At 41.1% G+C, this 14,491-nt stretch overlaps 1 protein-coding gene across 8 annotated transcripts in view; it reads left to right on the top strand.

The window, feature by feature from the left end:
• The window catches only part of FAM168A (family with sequence similarity 168 member A), a 238,926-nt gene that overhangs the window by 129,118 nt on the left and 95,317 nt on the right, over positions 1-14,491 (top strand). The gene's annotated exons all lie outside the window — the stretch shown is intronic.

Raw genomic sequence — 14,491 nt, 5'->3', positions numbered from 1 at the left:
CTAGGTAGACTTGGATGGAGGATCTTAGCTACGAATAGATGGATCCAAGGTTCCAACTCAGATATTCTGAATCTGAGTTGTCTAGTCTTCTTTCTAGTACACTATGAGTGGATTGGTATGATTTTCACGGGGGAGAAACAGATGGAGCAGAGCTCTGGAGGCAGTGAGTGTTAGCTGCACTTGGAGAGAAGCAATTAGACTAATATGGCCAGTGCACAAGTTGAATTAAGTGAATGGCGGTAAAGGGAAAGCAGTGATAAATGCCGGAGGAAAAAGGTGAAAAGGGGATCTCTGTACTATGGGCTTTTTAGGGAAAGCCTCCCAGAGTTGGGAGCTTTGAACTAGGCCTGAAGGATGGCCAGGATTTGAATTTACATAGATGGCATAAAATTTGTGGAGGGAAAGTGAACACATACTGCTCTTCCTCTTTACACAGTTTAGAAAGCCAAGCACCTGTTCAGTTTGCCTAGAACGTTGTTAAGTGCTGGAGAGTGGAGGCTGATAGGTCTTAAAAGCCTAGAATTCTAGATTTGGGGATTTAATTTTTATTTCTATTAATACCACTGATCCCTCTATAAAGTTAGTTATGGGAACCCTGTACAGCAGTTGGGTATAGAACTGTCTGCCTTTTTGCCCTTTACAAATTGGGGTTTTGTGGTGGATATCTCACTTTGATGTACTTAATATGTGGTGCTTTGACTATTCTTGAGCAGCTTCAAAGGTCCATGACATGTCATAATTTCCCATTTTTCTGAGGTGAACGTTTGAAAAACATTCAACAAGGCAGTGGTGGATGGGAATTATTTACTTTGCAGGATTTACTTAGTGACTCCCACTTAATAGCAGGATTTGTAACTGTGGGAATTCTTAAGCCATCCTTGGAGATTTGTTAACAAATGATAAGGTTTTTAACAGACTCCCTTCCTAACACACTTTATACTCAAGTTCACAATCAGCCTTGTCCTAAGTTCTGATCCAGCTCTGCTCCTTGACTTGCCTGTGTGATCATGGATAAGCTTCTTTCCCTCTCTGGTCCTTAGTTACTATATCTGTAATAACAATGATGCTGTACTGGTGTATTAGCTCGTTCTCACACTGCCAATAAAGACATACCTGAAACTGAGTAATTTATAAAGGAAAGAGGTTTAATGGACTCACAGTTCCACATGATTGAGAAGGCCTCACAGTCATGGCGGAAGGCAAAGGAGGAGCAAAGGCATGTCTTACATGGCAGCAGGCAAGAGAGCATGTGCAGGGGAACTGCCCTTTATAAAGCCATCATTATGTTTTAATGCAATAAAACATAATGATCAGTGACTACACACATACTGGCTTATTCAACATATACGCACAAACTAGTTCCCATTGGTGATCATATTACACTGGCTTTTTGAGTATTTTTCTTCTGTCTTACCCTTTTTTGGTTGTCTTTTCTTATGTCCTCTGCTGCCAGGAGGCTGTACCCCCTGTCATCCTATAGAGCAGGTCACAGACTGAGAGAACTACTGTGGTCTAGTACTATTAGGGCACGTGTGCGTGCACACACACACACACACCCCTAGTACTCTCAGGGGAAACACACCCATGTATGCACACACCCCTAAACACCCACACACCCCTACCCACCCCTGGTATTCTCAGGGACACACACACACACATGCACCCACGCATGCATGCACGCACCTACCTGCAGGGCTAGAAGTAGGAGACGTAGCAATTTTGTTCCGACTTGGTGGAAAAACCCTAGGCCTCACCTTTCTGTCAGTTGAAAATGCATAGCTTGCATTTATTTCCACTCATATTTTATTGTGTATTAAAGATGTTTGAAGGGAGGCTAGAAATGCAAAAGAGAGAACTATGTTGTGTAAGACAACTGTCTTTGAATATTTTTTTCCTTTTTTATTAATTTGCTCCTTAATTTTGGATATGAGTAATAGTAATAAGCATTCTGAACATTTCATAGCACTTTAAACTTCAGAGCCTTTCCCCCACTTATTTAAAATATTTTAATAAACAATCTAGAGGTGATGCTACTTTTTATTGAGTACTTACTATGTGCTAGACATTGTGCTAAATGGCTTTATTATTTCATTTAACTCTTACATCAGCTGTAAAAATGGTATTATCACCACTTAAGAGAGATGACACTAAGACCCAAAGAGGTTAAGTAACTATGCCTGAGATGACACAATTAATTATGTGATGGAGCTATGATTTGAAATGAATAGTGTCTGGCCTAACAGCTGATTGTATTATATCTGTGAAATACAGTTGTCCCTCGGTATACCCAGGGGATGGAATTCCAAGATCCCCTGTGAATACCCAGATCTACACATACCCAAGTCCTGCAGTTAGCCCTGCAGGACCTTGATTATGAAAAGTTGGCCCTTCATATATGCTGGTTTCGCATCCTGTGATCCATATTTGGTCAGGGGGTCAGAGGGAGGCATATAAGTGGATCAGTACATTTCAAACCTGTGATATTATTCAGAGGTCAGTTGTTAATATTGCACATTCATTTACAAATGAGTAAACTACCAATAATAACATGGCATGTATATAGTAGATATTATCAGGACCTGAAATTTTTTTTAACTTTTTTTTTAGGTTCAGGATTACACACATAGGTTTGTTATATAGGTAAACTCAGATTTGTTGTACAGATTATTTCATCATCCAGGTATTAAGCCCCAGTACCCAATAGTTATTTTTTGGGTCCCCTCCCTCCTCCCAGCCACTACCTCTAGTAGGCCTCAGTGTCTATTATTCCCCTCTTTGTAGGACCTGAATTTTGATTATTTAATTTAGAATGGACTTTGTCCCAGATGGGTTTTATTTATTTTTATCTTTAACTGTCTTATTTTTATATCTTAATAAGATGAACCACTTCACGTTGTTTTTGGATGAGTCTTGGATGGATCATAAATAAATTATAAAATGGTCTCACTGGGGAGGCAAAGAAAAATAAGATGTTGGGTCTGTTCCCAAGGACCTAATGGTTGGTTGTAAGAAAAAGATATGAACACAATTACAAGTGCTCCCACCATATAGTTCGTGGGGAAAAAACAAAAGTTTCTAACTGAGTAGTTCAGACTATAAGTGATTTAGCCAGGAAATATCAGTGTGAGCTATGTTTTAATAGGGAGGATTTTGTTGTGTGTGTGTTTTCTTTTCAAGGGTCGTTAAGTATAATATATGATAATAAAAGATTTGCAACACTCTTAAGTGTGATTTTTTAAAAACCTACAGAATCTTAGAGTCAAGTTTTTTTGTTTGTTTGTTTTAGTAGGAACTTAACTCTGAAATGATTATATATGTGAGTGGGGAAAGCAATATATGTGAATGAAGCTTTTTATGAATTTGTCATTTAGCATATCTGTGTTTTCAATGCCTGATTTACTATTAGTACTTAATGTTTATTGAGTGAGTGAATTTTGGGTCTGAGTCTGAAGGTGCAGAATACTGTTTCATTATTATGTATGTGATATATAGTATATTAAATGTGTTATACATTATCATATTAACATAGTATGCTATAGAGGGTTAAAGATGGAGGACCTTTAAAGAATATCTTGTCTATTCTCTGCTTCTAACGGATGGGGGAACTGAGGCCCAGAAGTTGAAGTGACTTTTCTAGTAAGTTGTAGAGGAGGACCAGAATCTACTGCTCCTGGAAGCACTAATGATTTCCTGTAATAGATTTCTAATATTTTCACAGGGATTTCATGAGCACAGGCAAAACATACAGAGAAAATATTGTTGAAAGTATTTTGAATCACTGCCTTCTTTAAAGCTAAGGTGAGATATGGAGGGTTGTTTTTTTTTTTTTTCTCCTTATTTCATATAAGTACCATGTGCTAACTGATTGCGCCACTGGAGCTCCTTTCTCCTTATTTCTATAGATCTTGTATACCAAGGTTAGATTAGATTAGATTCAGTAGGTTGAACCTCACTTTTGATCCAAGTTTCTTCACAGCCCACATCTAGCAGAGCTTTTCCCCTCAAAGGCCTGGTTAGAAGAAGTGGCCTTTGTTTCTGATGTATAATTTACCTCTTCTTCTTGGTATTTGAGGCTTGTTGGTTTTGATAAATGCCTGTTTTCTGTGCCCTGCCTGCAGTTAACATGGAGGTCCTGGTGTGGAACTTCTTAGGAAGTGGTGGGTGAGAGAGCGTGCGTGTGAGAGTGGGCAAGTGGGTTAACAGCCTATGCCTTTAACTTATTTGGTTAATCCATTAACCTAGAGAGCTTGTATAGTCATATTGAATTTATAAATCTCAGTTCCAATAGCAGAAGCTGATGTGAAAAGGGTCCTTTGATCTTGATTTGGTCCAGAAAAGAATGGAAGTCAGTGTCTCAAGGGAGAAGGGATTGGAATCAGGTGGTCCTGAATTCAACTCCAGGTCAGTCATTTATCAGCCATGTAACAGTTTCCTTAGTCTGAGACTCAGTTCTCCCATCTATAAAATGGTGAAGTACACCAAGTACTTCACAAAGGGGTTACATTCTTCTCCACATACCTGCTGGCTTGTTCTCTTTCCTCCTTTAGGTCTTTTCTTAGGTAGCACCTTCTCAGTGAGACTTTCCTTGACTGTCCTCTTAAAAATTGTAACTTCTGTCCTGGTACTCTCTTCCCTTTGCCCTTCTTTTATTTTTCTCCTATATCACTAATAGTCCTTACTTTTTGCTGTTTGCTGATTGTCTTCCTCTCCATTCATAATAACAACAACAAAATAAAATGATAATGATAATAGCTAGTTTTTATATGTTGGGCATTGTTCTAAACACTTTACATATGTTAGCTCTTATTTAATCCTCATAAAAATCCTGTTAGATAGTACTATTATTATTGTCATTTTACAGATGAGAAACTGAGTTATAGAGAAGTTTAGTGATTTTCAAAGAACACAAGAAGGTTAGCAGTGGAGCCAGAATCTGAACCTGAGCTCTCTGTCTCCAAAGTCCTTGCTCTTTTTTTTTTTTTTCCTTTTTGCAAAACTCCATGACTTTTAATTTTCACTTTTGAACTAATCAGAATGTTATTGGCAAAATGGCCATATTATGTGTATGCATAATATTTCTTTTTAAAAGATTTCTTCTAAAAAAAAATGGGATACATGTGCAGAACGTGCAGGTTTGTTACATAGGTATACGTGTGCCATGGTGGTTTGCTGTACCTAGTGACCCGTACTCTTAGTTCCCTTCCCTCACCCCTCACCCTGCAACAGGCCCTGGTGTGTGTTGTTCCCCTCTCTGTGTCCATGTGTTCTCAGTGTTCCGCTCCCACTTATGAGTGAGAACATGCAGTGTTTGGTTTTCTGTTCCTGTGTTAGTTTGCTGAGGATGATGTCTCCCAGGTTCATCCATGTCTCTGCAAAGGAAATGATCTCATTTCTTTTTATGGCTGTGTAGTATTCCATGGTATGTATGTACCACATTTTCTTTATCCAGTCTATCATTGATGGCATTTAGATTGGTTCCATGTCCTTGCTATTGTAACAGTAATGCTGCAGTAAACATATATGTGCATGTGTCTTTATAGTAGAATGATTTATATTCCTTTGGGTATATACCCAGTAATGGGATTACTGGGTCAAATGGTATTTCTGGTTCTAGATCCTTGAAGAATCACCATACTGTCTTCTACGATGGTTGAACTAATTTACATTCCCACCAACAGTGCAAAAGCGTTCTTATTTCTCCACAGCCTCGCCAGCATCTGTTGTTTCCTGACTTTTTAATAACTGCCATTCTGACTGGCATGAGGTGGTATCTCATTGTGGTTTTCATTTGCATTTCTCTGATGATCAGTGATGTTGAGCTTTTTTTCATGTTTGTTGGCCACGTAAATGTCTTCTTTTGAGAAGCATCTGTTCATATCCTTTGCCCACTTTTTGATGGAGTTGCTTGTTTTTTTCTTGTAAATACGTTTTAAGTTCCTGGTAAATTCTGGATATTAGACCTTTATCAGATCGGTAGATTGCAAAACTTTTCTCCCATTCTATAGGTTGCTTGTTCACTCCGATGATAGTTTCTTTTGCTGTGCAGAAACTCTTTAGTTTAATTAGATCCCATTTGTCAATTTTGGCTTTTGTTGCAATTGCTTTTGCCATTTTTGTCATGAAGTCTTTGCCCATGCCTATGTCCTGAATGGTATTGCCTAGGTTTTCTTCTAGGGTTTTTATTATTTTGGGTTTTACATTTAAGTCTTTAATCCATCTTGAGTTAATTTTTGTATGAGATGTAAGGAAGAGGTCCAGTTTCAGTTTTCTGCATATGGCCAGCCAGTTTTCCCAGCACCATTTACTGAATAGGAGATCCTTTCCCCAGTGCTTGTTTTTGTTAACTTTGTTGAAGATCAGATGTTTGTAGATGTGTGGTGTTATTTCTGAGGTCTCTGTTCTGCTCCATTGGTCTCTATGTTTTGGTAGCAGTACCATGCTGTTTTGGTTACTGTAGCCTTGTAGTATAGTTTGAAGCCTTGTAGTATAGTAGCATGATGCCTCCAGCTTTGTTCTTTTTGCTTAGGATTGTCTTGGCTATCCAGGATCTTCTTTGATTCCATATGAAATTTAAAATAGTTTTTTTCTAATTCTGTGAAGAATGTCAGTGAATTGTTTGGGAATAGCATTGAATCTATAAATTATTTTGACAGTGTGGCCATTTTCATGATATTGATTCTTCCTATCCATGAGCATGGAATGTTTTTCCATTTGTTTGTGTCCTCTCTTATTTCCTTGAGCAGCGGTTTGTAGTTATCCTTGAAGAGGTCCTTCACATCCCTTGTTAGCTGTATTCCTAGGTATTTTATTCTCTTTGTAGTGATTGTGAATGGGAGTTAATTCATGATTTGGCTCTCTGCTTGCCTATTGTTGGTGTAAAGGAATGCTTGTGATTTTTGCACATTGATTTTATATCCTGAGACTTTGCTGAAGTTGCTTATCAGTTCAAGAAGTTTTTGGGCTGAGATGATGGGGTTTTCTAAATATAAAATCATGTTGTCTTCAAACAGAGACAACTTGACTTCCTCTCTTCCTATTTGAATACGCTTTATTTCTTTATCTTGTCTGATTGCCCTGGCCAGAACTTCCAATACTATGTTGAATAGGAGTGGTGAGAGAGGGCATCCTTGTCCTGTACTGGTTTTTAAAGGGAATGCTTCCATCTTTTGCCTGTCGAGTATGATATTGGCTGTGGGTTTGTCATAAATAGTTCTTATTATTTTGAGATATGTTCCATCAATACCTAGTTTACTGAGAGTTTTTAACATGAAGGCATGTTGAATTTTATCAAAGGCCTTTTCTGCATCTATTGAGATAATCATGTGGTTTTTGTCTTTGGATCTGTTTATGTGATGGATTATGTTTGTTGATTTGCATATGTTGAACCAGCCTTGCATCCCAGGGATGAAACCGACTTGATCGTGGTGGATAAGTTTTTTGATGTGCTGCTGGATTCAGTTTGCCAGTATTTTATTGAAGATTTTTGCATCGATGTTCATCAGGGATATTTGGCCTGAAGTTTTCTTTTTTTGTTGTGTTTCTTCCCAGTTTTGGTATCAGGATGATGATGGCTTCATAAAATGAGGCCTCATAAAATGAGTCCCTCCTTTTCAGTTGTTTAGAATAGTTTCAGGAGGAACACTACCAGCTCCTCTTTGTACTTCTGGTAGAATTCAGCTGTAAATCCGTGTGGTCCTGGACTTTTTTTGGTTGATAGGCTATTAATTACTGCCTCAATTTCAGACTTATCAGTCTATTCAGGGATCTGAGTTCTTCCTGGTTTAGTCTTGGGAGGGTATATGTGTCCAGGAATGTATCCATTTCTTCTAGATTTTCTAGTTTATTTGTGTAGAGGTGTTTATAGTACTCTCTGATGGTAGTTTGTATTTCTGTGGGGTCAGTGGTGATATCCCCTTTGTCATTTTTTATTTTGTCTATTTGATTCTTCTCTCTTCTTCATTAGTCTAGCTAGCAGTCTATCTATTTTGTTAATTTTTTCAGAAAACCAGCTCCTGGATTTGTTGATTTTTTTTTTGAGGGTTTTTTGTGTCTCTAGCTCCTGCAGTTCTTCTCTGATCTTAGTTATTTCTTGTCTTCTGCTAGCCTTTTTTTTTTTTTTTCGAGACAAAGCTTTGATCTGTCGCCCAAGCTGGAGTGCAGTGGTGCAATCTCAGCTCACTGCAAGCTCCGCCTCCGAGGTTCATGCCGTTCTCCTGCCTCAGCCTCCTGAGTAGCTGGGACTACAGGCGCCTGCCACCACACCTGGCTAATTTTTTGTATTTTTAATAGAGGCGGGGTTTCACCGTGTTAGCCAGGATGGTCTTGATCTCCTGACCTTGTGATCTGCCCACCTTGGCCTCTCAAAGTGCTGGGATTACAGGCTTGAGCCACCGCGCCCGGCCTTCTGCTAGCTTTTGGATTAGTTTGCTGTTGCCTCTCTAGCTCTTTTAATTGTGATGTTAGGGTGTCGATTTGAGATCTTTCTAGCTTTCTGATGTGGGCATTTAGTGCTGTAAATTTCCCTCTTAATACTGCTTTAGCTATGTCCCAGAGATTCTGGTACGTTGTCTCTTTGTTCTCATTGGTTTCAAAGAACTTCTTGATTCTGCCTTAATTTCATTATTTACCCAGGAGTCATTCAGGAGCAGGTTGTTCAATTTCCATGAAATTGTGTGGTTTTGAGTGAGTTTCTTAATCCTAAGTTCTATTTGATTGTATTGTGGTCTGAGAGACTGTTTGTTATGATTTCAGTTCTTTTGCTTTTGCTGAGGAGTGTTTTGCTTCCAATTAGTGGTTGATTTTAGAATAAGTGCCATGTGGCACTGAGAGGAACGTATATTCTGTTGATTTAGGGTAGAGTTCTGTAGACGTCTACCAGGTCCACTTGATCCAGAGCTAAGTTCAAGTCCCGAATATCCTTGTTAATTTTCTGTCTCATTGATCTGTCTGATACTGACAGTGGGGTGTTAAAGTCTCCCACTATTATTGTGTGGGAGTCTAAGTATCTTTGTAGGTCTCTAAGAACTTGTTTTATGAATTTGGGTGCTCCTGTATTGGATGCATATATATTCAGAATAGTTAGCACTTCCTGTTGAATTGTTCCCTTTGCCATTATGTAATGCCCTTTTTTGTCTTTTTTGATCTTTGTTGGTTTAAAGCCTGTTTTGTCAGAGACTAGGATTGCAACCCCTGCTTTTTTTTTTTTTGCTTTCCATTTGCTTGGTAAATTTTCTTGCATCCCTTTATTTTGAGGCTGTGTGTGTCTTTGCACATAAGATGGGTCTCCTGAATACAGCACACCAATGGGTCTTGACTCCTTACCCAATTGGCCAGTCTGTGTCTTTTAATTGGGGCATTTAGCCCATTTACATTTAAGGTTAATATTGTTATGTGTGAATTTGATCCTGTCATCATGATGCTGTTTGGTTATTTTGCATACTAGTTGATGCAGTTTCTTCGTAGTGTCATTTGTCTTTATATTTTGGTGTGTTTTTACAGTGGCTGGTACTGGTTTTTCCTTTCCATATTTAGTGCTTCTTTCAGCAGCTCTTGCAGGGCAGGCCTGGTGGTAATGAAATCCCTCAGCATTTGCTTGTCTGGAAAGGATTTTATTTCTCCTTAGCTTATGAAGCTTAGTTTGACTGGATATGAAATTCTGGGTTGAGGCTGGGTGCAGTGGCTCATGCCTGTAATCCCAGCACTTTGGGAGGCCAAGGTGGGCGGATCATGTGGTCAGGAGTTCGAGACCAGCCTGGATAACATGGTGAAACCCTGTCTTCTACTAAAAATACAAAAATTAGCTGGGCATGCTGGCAGGCACCTGTAGTCCCAGTTACTTGGGAGACTGAGGCAGGAGAATCCCTTGAACCCTGGAGGCAGAGGTTGCAGTGAGCTGGGATCATGCCACTGTACTCTAGCCTGGGTGACAGAGCAAGACTCTGTCTCAAAAAAAAAAAAAAAAAAGGAATTCTGGGTTGTAAACTCTTGTCTTTAAGAATGTTGAATATTGGCCCCCAATCTCTTCTGGCTTGAAGAGTTTCTGCTGAGAGGTCCACTGTTAGTCTGATGGGCTTCCCTTTGTAGGTGACCTGGCCTTTCTCTCTGGCTGCCCTAACAGTTTTTCCTTCATTGTGACCTTGGAGAATCTGATGATGATGTGTCTTGGGGTTGATCTTCTTGTGGAATATCTTAATGGTGTTCTCTGTATTTCCTGAATTTGCATGTTGGCCTCTCTTGCTAGTTTGGGGAAGTTCTCCTGGATAATATCCTGGAGTGTGTTTTCCAGCTTGTTTCCATTCTCTCCATCTCCTGGTACTCCAGTCAACCGTAGGTTTGGTCTTTTTATGAAGTCCCATATTTGTTGGAGGCTTTGTTCTTTCCTTTTCATTCTTTTTTCTCTTATTTTTGTCTGCATGTCTTATTTCAGTAAAGTGGTCTTCCAACTCTGATATCCTTTCTTCCGCTTGGCTGATTCGGCTGTTGATACTTGGGTGTGCCTCATGAAGTTCTTGTGCTGTGTTTTTCAGCTCCATCAGGTGGTTTATGTTCCTCTCTAAACTGGTTATCCTAGTTAGCAATTCTTCCAACCTTTTATCAAGGTTCTTAGCTTCTTTGCATTGGGTTAGAACATGTTCCTTTTGATCATCATAGTTTTTTATTACCCATCTTCTGAAGCCTACTTCTCTCAATTCGTCCATCTGATCCTCTGTCCAGTCCTGTGCCCTTGATGGAGAGACGTTGCAATCATTTGGAGGAGAAGAGGCACTCTGGCCTTTTGGGTTTTCAGCATTTTTTCATTGATTTCTTCTCATCTTTGTGAGTTTGTCTAGTTCGGTCTTTGAGGCTGCTGACTCTTGGATGGGGTTTTTGTGGGAACCTTTTTTTGTTGTCGTTGATGCTGTTGTTGTTGCTTTCTGCTTGTTTGTTTTTCTTTCAATAATCAGGTCCCTCTTCTGTAGGTAGGGCTGCTGCAGTTTGCCGGGGGTTCACTTCAGGTCTTGTTCATCTGATTCACTCATATGCCTGGAGATGTCACTGAAGGAGGCTGGAAAAGCAGCCAAGATGGGTGCCTGCTCCTTCTTCTGGGACCTCTGACCTTGAGGGGCACCAGCCTGATGCCAGTAGGATTGCTCCTGTATAGGGTGTTTGACAACCCTGTCGAAGGGTCTTGGGTGGCACGGGGAGCAGCACCTGTTTAATGAAGCACTTTGTCCCTTGGTGGAGAGGGTGTGTTCCGCTGGGGGGATACCCACTCATCTGGGCTGCCCAGATTCCTCAGAACTACCAGGAGAGGCTAAGCCTGCTGGTCCAAAGAAACTATGGCTACCCGTCCCCGCTAGGGGCTCAGGTCCAGGGAGATCCGAATTCCATCCCTGAGCCTCTGGCTGGAGTTACTGGAGATCCTGCAGGGAAGCCCCTCTCACTGAAGAAGGATGGGTCAGGGTTAGACCTGAACTGGCACTCTGCCCACAGACTGCCACAGCCTGTGTGTTGGGCTGTGGGACAAGTCTTGGGACCAAGCCATTCAGCCTCCCGGGCTCCAGCAGGGGAAAAACACAGCCTGGAGCTATAGAAATGGGTGCTGCCCTTACCCTGCCCAGGGAGCTTAGCATGTTAGGCGGTTGCGAGTTCCAATGCTGGTTGCTGCCCCTCCCCAAGGAGCTCAAACAGCTTAGACAGCGGGCAGCTGCAGCTGTTGCTGGTCGCCCCTCCCCCAGGGAGTTCAGTAGGCTTAAGCAGATTCCAGCTAAGAGGCTGTAAGAATCTGTGTGTCCCAGTGGCATGGGTTTGCTAGTGGGATCTTCTGATCCGTGGGTTGCAAAGTTGAGTGGGAAAAGCACACTTTCCCTGGCTGGGTAGCGTGCTCATTCACTGCCTCCCTTGGCTGGGGGGAAGGGGGGGTCCCCTTCCCTGTGCAGCTCTTGAGTGGGCTGCTGTACCGCACTGCTCTTCCTTTTCTCCGTGGGTCACGCCAGCCTTCTAGTCAATTTTGATGAGAGAACTTAGATCCTTGGTGGCCGGCGAAGGATTCACATGCTTATTATGTTTTTTTTCGATGGGAGCCTCCAAACGCCACTGCTTCTAGTTGGCCATCTTGGCCCCCAGAGTCACTGCTCTTAACTGCTGTACTAGTTGGCCTCATTAGAGCATAAGCTTTTTGAGGGCAGGGGTGTTTGTTTTGTTCATGGCTATTTCACCAGTATCTAGAGTAGTGCCTGGCATGTAGTAAGCAATAAACATTTGTTAAATGAATGAATGCATATCAATAATATGTGAGAAAAAAATTAAATGGAGTTGTTTTGAGTTTTATTTATTTTTATTATGCTTTAAGTTCTAGGGTACATGTGCATAATGTGCAGGTTTGTTACATATGTATACATGTGCCATGTTGGTTTGCTGTACCCATTAACTTGTCATTTACATTAGGTATTTCTCCTAATGCTATCCCTTCCCCATCCCCCCACCCCACGACAGGCCCCAGTGTGTGATGTTCCCTGCTCTGTGTCCAAGTGTTCTCATTGTTCAGTTCCCACCTATGAGTGAGAACGTGTGGTGTTCGGTTTTCTGTTTTGAGTTTTAACCATGCCCTCTCTTTTTCTTCTAGAGACCTAGTTATTGCTCTAGTCCTGTGCTGTTCAATAGCCACATATCAAGTACTTAGTAGCTACATGTGGCTAATAGCTACTATATTGGACAGCACAGATATACTAGAATATTTCCATCATTATAGAAAGTTCAGCTGGACAGTGTGTCTTTTTTTTTTTTTGAGGTGGGGTATGGAGTCACTCTCTGTCGCCAGGCTGGAGTGCAGTGGTGCAACCTTTGCCTCCCAGGTTCAAGTGATTCTCCTGCCTCAGCCTCCCAAGTAGCTGAGACTACAGGCGTGCGCCACCACACCTGGCTAATTTTTGTATTTTTAGTAGAGACGGGGTTTCACCATGTTGGCCAGGATGGTCTGGATCTCCTGACCTCGTGATCTGCCTGTCTGGGCCTCCCAAAGTGCTGGGATTACAGGTATGAGCCACCGTGCCTGGCCGACAGTAGTTCCTCCTGGTACGCAGGCCAGAAGCCAAAACAGAGTGAGGCCTGAGGCAAGAGCAAGTGGTGAGAATGAAAGATAAAAAGGGATGGCATCACGCAGGGCTTTCGATGCAGAAATCAAATTTGGACTTTATTTTGAAGCGAGTGTTTTCTGAATTCGGCCATTTTTCAAAAATACGTGAGGAATTTGTTTAAAATTCTGATTCCCAGGTGGCCTGATTTAGTAGTTTTGGTGTTAGACCTAAAACTGTGTGTGTGTGTGTGTGTGTGTGTGTGTGTGTGTGTGTGTGTGTGTGTGTAGAACATACAGGGCTGGGCGCGGTGGCTCACGCCTGTAATCCCAGCACTTTGGGAGGCCGAGGTGGGTGGATCACGAGGTCAGGAGATCGAGACCATCCTGGCTAACACGGTGAAACCCCGTCTCTACTAAAAATACAAAAAATTAGCCGGGCATGGTGGTGGGCGCCTGTAGTCCCAGCTACTCGGGAGGCTGAGGCAGGAGAATGGCGTGAACGCGGGAGGTGGAGCTTGCAGCGAGCCGAGATCGCGCCACTGCACTCCAGCCTGGGCGACAGAGTGAGACTCCGTCTCAAAAAACCAACCAACCAACCAAACAAACAAACAAAAAATAACATAAAATTTACCATCTTAACTATTTTTAAGTATACACTACAGTAGTGTTAACTATATGCACTTCGTTGTGTGATAGATCTCTAGAACTTTTTCATCTTGCAAAACTGAAACTAAAGGTTGGTGCAAAGGTAATTGTAGTTTTCGCCATTGAAAGTATGGTCAAAGCCGCAATTACTTTTGCACCAACCTAATATATCCGTTGAACAACTACTCCCCTTTTCACCTTCCACCTTGGTAACCACCATTTTACTTTCTGTTTCTAAGAGTTTAACTTCTTTGGATACCTCATATAAGTGGAATCATTCAGTATTTGTCGTTTTGTGAGTAGCTTACTTTACTTAGCATAACATCCTCAAGATTCATGCATATTGTAGTATACAGCAGGATTTTCTTTTTTAAGAGTGAGTAATATTCCAGCATGCGTGTGTGGGTGCAGGTTGTGTTTATGCGGGTTGTGTGTATGCATGTGTGTATACAACATTTTCTTTATCCATTCATTCATCAGCGGACATTTAGGTTGCTTCCACTCTTTGGCTGTTGTCCATAGTATTGCAATGAACATGGGTGTGCAAATATCTCTTTGAGATCCTGTTTTAAATTCTTTTGAATGTATATGCAGAAGTGAAATTGCTGGATCATATGGTTATTATATTTTTAATTTTTTGAGGAACCTCTGTATTGTTTTCCATAGTGGCTACACCATTTTATATTACCACCAAATTTTAAATAAGGGTTCCAATTTCTCTACATCCTCATCAACATTTGCTATTTTCTGTTTTTTTGATAATAGTCATCTTAATGGGTGTGAGGTGGTATC

Source organism: Pan troglodytes, chromosome 9 (assembly GCF_028858775.2).
Source record: "Pan troglodytes isolate AG18354 chromosome 9, NHGRI_mPanTro3-v2.0_pri, whole genome shotgun sequence".
NCBI classification, from domain to species: Eukaryota; Metazoa; Chordata; class Mammalia; order Primates; family Hominidae; genus Pan; species Pan troglodytes.
This window is presented reverse-complemented; position numbering and strand designations above follow the sequence as displayed.